Source organism: Tupaia chinensis, unplaced genomic scaffold, assembly GCF_000334495.1.
Source record: "Tupaia chinensis unplaced genomic scaffold, TupChi_1.0 Scaffold000159_1, whole genome shotgun sequence".
NCBI lineage: Eukaryota > Metazoa > Chordata > Mammalia > Scandentia > Tupaiidae > Tupaia > Tupaia belangeri.
In genome coordinates, this window is record NW_006159630.1 from 3381472 (window position 1) to 3386759 (window position 5288).

The following is a 5288-nucleotide window of genomic DNA, read 5'->3' on the forward strand; positions in this document are numbered from 1 at the left end:
CGGGAGCGGGGATCAGGGGGGATGGGAGCCGGGAGCAGGGGACAGTGGGGATGGGAGCCAGGTGGGAGCAGGGGCAGTGGGGATGGGAGCTGGGTGGGAGCAGGGGCAGTGGGGATGGGAGCCAGGTGGGAGCAGGGGCAGTGGGGATGGGAGCTGGTGGGGAACAGGGAGGAGAGGGGGTGAGTGAACTTCAAGCTGCCGGGTCCTGGACTCCAGCCAGAGTTGGCTATGAGGAAGTCCAGTACCTTAACCACCACACCACCTGCTGGCCCCAGCAATGCGAATTCTAACAAGATCAGGAATTACCTAGTCTTGTCCTGTAGGCTCTGAAACTGGCACCGTTGGAGGGTAAACCGTGCAGGCTCAGGGCCGGAACTCGCTACTGGTGCTGTGTGTGAAGATGGCCCGAGAGTGCTGACCACCAATGCCAGACGCCGGCCCCCATCCATTCCGACCCACAGGGCTCTGCCCTGGCTGCCCCTGCCCATCCCTTATCACCAGACTGGGAGGCGAGGAGGGAGCTGGACAAGAGGAGTCGGGGAGCTGCCTGCTGTCCAAGGGCAGACAGCGCAGCTCCGGGGAGGCCGCCGCAGTGGGGGCATGTGGCAATAGCTTCCACCCAGAGGGGCTCCGTCTGGCCCCGCCGACACTGACCCGGAGCAGGGAGCATGGGGCACTGCGGGGCAGGACGGCACCGCGGGCAGTTCCTCACCAGCTGCCTGTGACTGGCCGAGCAGCTGCTGCCCCTGGACACCCTCAAGGCCTCCTCAAGGAGCCTCGCGCAGGCGGCTCCTGCTTCTGGCAGCGGACCCCTCAGGATGGGTAGCACAGAAGCAGCGTTGCCAAGGCAACACGAGGATGGGGGGCGGCTGGAGATGCTGGCGATGGTAACCAGGGCTGCTTTCGCGACCTTCATCATCTCTTGGGGCTGCTGGCTCCCTCCTCTCCACGTTCCCGCACCCTCCCGTTGTGGAGGGCACTGTCCTGTGAGATGGATCTCCCAGGAGACAGAGGAACCCTCATGCCCATGTATAATCCAGAGACCTAAGCGCAGCCCCTGCCGGCCCTGGGCCTGGCTGAAGCCCGGCCACAGCCCTCCCTGCTCTGCCGCCACAGCCAGGCGAGCGAGGTAACCCCTGCACTCCAGATGGCCCGTCACAGGGACAAGATGCAGCTTCACAGTCACGTGCCTCTTAGCTACGACCCGGAAGCAGGGGTCCCCTCTCTGAGCCCTGGCTGTGGTCTCTGTGACAGGGGTGGAGGTGACGGGCCACCCTCTCCAGGGGCTGCCATCAGTACCAACTGCAATGGCGGCGGCGTCTCACCAGAGCAGCAGGCCACACTATCCTTGTGGATAGCAGCTGCTGTTGAGGACCAGCTCAGCCCCCGGGAATCTCTCCTCTCAGAGCCTTGGGTAGAAATTCCCACGTGGCTGATCATGGTTCGAGTCCTAGACCTGGCAGCTTCAAAATCACCCCAGGTGTGCGTGTGTGCGTGCCTCAAATCCAGAGAGGAGAACGGGAAAGGGGTCAGTGCCATCCCCGGGGGGGGGGGGGGGAGTCTCACTTTCCCTCTCTGTTTCCCTCTCCTGCAAGCATGTGCCCTACGGCAAAAACTACTAAAAAAAGAAAACTGACCCCCGAGGCATTCGCTCCTGCTGTGAACTTTCCCTGCCCCCTTCAGACTACAGATAGTGTTCATGCATGGGGTTTAGGCTCCCCTGAACCCCCAAATCAAAGGCTTTGCCTAGGCTGGGGTTCAGGGAGCAGGGGAGAGGGGAGCTGGGTCCTGCAGGCCCCAAGTTCCCTCTAAGGGATTCTCTGCATGTTGGCCCAGTGGGGCACGTCTGGGCTGCAGCTTACCCAGCCCCCGGGATTCTCGTGTTTTCCTCCTGACCAGAGAGGAGTCCCAGCCAGGGCTCTGGCATGGGTTCCCTGAGCGTCAGCTTGCCGTGAGCTTCCTCAAGGAGGGGTGAAAGAGGCAGTTAGGTGGGCTGCCCAGGACTGCCAGTGTGGCCTGAGTCCCAGGACCTGGCCTATGAAGGCCATCCAGCCTGCTGGCCTTGGCTCCCAAGCCCTGGCACTGTGGCCCTCAAGGTGGGCACTAGGGGGCACTCCTGGAGAGAACCCAGAGGGAGAAGGTCCCCAAGGCCCAGGAAGAAGGGAAACTAGCCTGGTCCTTTAAGGAGAGGAGAGCGAGTGCTGCAGAGACCGGTAACCATCCCGGCTGTGGTACCAGCTCCTGGCTGTGTGAGGGGCGCTGGGGGCAGCAGGCGGGCGGCCTGGCTCCTCCTGGCCCCCTCGGCTACAGGGTGGGGTGGGCTGAGGTCGCCGGAGTGGGGCCGGCCCAGCCACATGTGGAAGGAGGGCCACAGTGGGCTGAGCAGGACCTAAAAGGCAGGGCCACCAGCTACCTGGGCCTGCAAGCTCCCAGCCCTCGGGACCGTCCTCCCAGTCAGTGAGTGCATGGAAGACTGGCCCTGGGCAGAGAGGACGGGGAGGCTGGTGCAGCTTGCTTTGAGCCACTCCCGGCTACTCTGGGGCTGGGCCAGTCCTTGCTTCATGGCGGCGGTTAGTACATGCTCACGGCGCACGGGGCGCACAGGGCCGGGCTCCACGCCCTCAGCAATGCCCTTTGCCACTCACACCTTGACCTCACCTTCTCCCGTCTGAAGTTTTGCTGCAGCTCCTGGTGGTCTCCAGTTCTTGCCAGGTCAGCCTCCATAGCCCCGTGGTTACTGCTCCCCAGGACCACACTGAGACATTTCTCTCGACTTCACACCCACAGAGGCTCCCCACTAGTGACAGGAGGTGTATTAGCTTAGGATGCCTAGGCTATGAGTGACAAGCCCAACTCAGAAAGGCTCACACTATGTTCGGGATGCCCACGTGACAGGAAAGTTTAGCACTTGGTGGGCTTTGCCCCCGGTGGGCATTGCAGCTGGTGGATCCTGGCCATTCTGTCATGCCCAAGAGCCAGTTTCAGGTACTCCCACTTTCATGCCTTCTTTAGCAGCAACTCGATCCTCTTACTGGCTTCCCTCATGGTGGCAAAGTGGCTGCAGTGACTCCAGGCACTCTACCAGAGCCAAGAGACTAAAAGCACAACAGAAAAACACGGTGCTCTGTGAGGCTGACCCACCTGAGAAGGTTCTAGGTCTGCACCCAGAGACCTCCTAGAGTATGCCAGGCACACGCATGCCTATGACCTGGGACTGACTGAGGCTGGGAGTGGATCGCAGATTAAGATCCTTTTGGGTGCTTTCTTTTTGTCTATGTCTCTCTCACTGTAAATCTTACTCATGGAAGAAATAAATAAATTTTTTTTAAAGGTAGGACTTCCTCTCTGGAACTCTTATTCTGGTCCTTTTCTGTTTGTTTCGTTTTTTGTTTTTGCTATAGGGCATGCGTGCTCACTTTTTTTTAAAGGTAGGACTTAGCTTCTTTTCTGGAACTCTTATTTTGGTCCTTTTCTGTTTGTTTCACTTTTTGTTTTTGCTATAGGGCATGCGTGCTCAACACAGAAACACAGAGAGACAGAGAGAGAGAAATGAGAACTCACCCTCTGAGCCATGGCCCCATTTAAGTTTCCAGGCAACAGCTGGCACCAGTTTGCCAGCCCTGATGAGCCATCTTGAAAGGGGTCCTCTAGTCCCTGGATGAACAATCCCAGTCAATACCATGTGGAACAGAGATGAGCCATCCCTGCTGAGCCCTGCCCTCTTTGCAGATTTATGAGCAAAGAAAGATTCGAGGAGAAAAAAAGAAATTGACTTAGGCCCACAGGTGGCATGGAGGTTAAGGTGTTGGATCCCACATAGTCAGCTTCATGGTTTATGCCCTAGACACACTGGCTTGAAAATCATACCAGGCACATGTATGTGCCCCAAATCCTGAGAGGAGACTGGATGAGAAAGGATTGTGGCTTGGCCATTCCCCCTGGGGGGTGATTTCTTACTTTCCCTCTCTCTGTCTCTCTCTGGTGAGCACACGTATCCTATGGCAAAAAACATAAAAAAAAAAAAAAAAAGGAAAGAAAAAAAAAGAACAAAACAAAAAGCAAAAGAAAAAGCAACTTGAATGCAGAAGCACGTAGCCTGGTTGCACTGGCAGCCATTTTGTGACCATGAGGTAGACCAATTTGAGAAAGAAACAGATGCAGGGGGAGTGGAGATCCTTGACCCAACATGGAAACACTTGCCGTGGCTGGAGGCTCTTCGGTTAAGTGAGCCAGTAACTCTCCTTTCCTTGATAAGACGGCCTGCATCTGGTGCACAGCTACTTACAACAGGGCCCCTGACCAACACAGCAGGCTGTGGCAAGGCTGCTTGCTTCACTGCAGTGGTCTCTCAGTGTCTGTGTGCTTGCTTAGGTGCCCAGTTGCTCTGAAGCAGGGACCAGGTCTTAGGCACGTGGAAAGAAATAAGTAAGAACAGGGCAAAACTATTCATCTGGAATTTTTATTCACTTGTTTTCTAAGTCCAAACACAAACACGCATTGCAACAGAGTCCCCTAAAATGTGGCTGGTGGGAAGAAAGGCAGGTACCTCTGTCCTGGCCCCGGTCCAAACCTCTTCAGTCTCCCATAAAAGGCAGTGTGCTGTCGCAGGTCAGCCACAGCTTCCCCAGGGCCCTAGGCACATGCAGGCTGTCGGGAAACCCCAGAGCCTGCCCAGGGCGGGGGAGGGAGGGGACGGCTGGTGCTTGTGAGCCATCAGCACATTTCGTGGTAATAAACAGCCTCGGGGTTGGAAAAGCCCGCAGCCCACCACGGGCGGCTCTCCTGTTCCGTGTTCAAGGTTAACGTGCCGAGTCCAGGTTCCTCCCACTCACCCGGCCGTGTCACAGAGTGTTGTCACACGGTTTTGCTGAGCATGAAAAAAGAGAACCCAACAAACCGTAGACGGTGTTCTGAGAACGCTTCGGGAACGAGATGTGCGCCGGCCCAGCCTCCCGTCCCCCAGCTCTGCCCTGGTCGGGACGGCCTCCTGCAGCACGTGGGTGCCCGGGGTCTGTCCCCGGCTCACCACACTTCTGAAGCAGCTGGCTGGAGCCCAGCCCAGCCAACGAGGGGGGCGTAGCGGTCTCGCTCTGGAAATGGAGTTTCTCCCGCTGGTGGGACTGCCCTTCATAGCTCCACCGCGGGGATAGCAAACGACAGGCGTAAGCAGGAAGACGGTTCAAACATTCACCCAACGGGCAGCCCAGGTCGCGGACTTCAGGGCTGCTCACTCTGCCCGCGTGGCGACACAGCCTGGTCAAGCAGAGCCGGCCTTCGGCTGGCTGCCC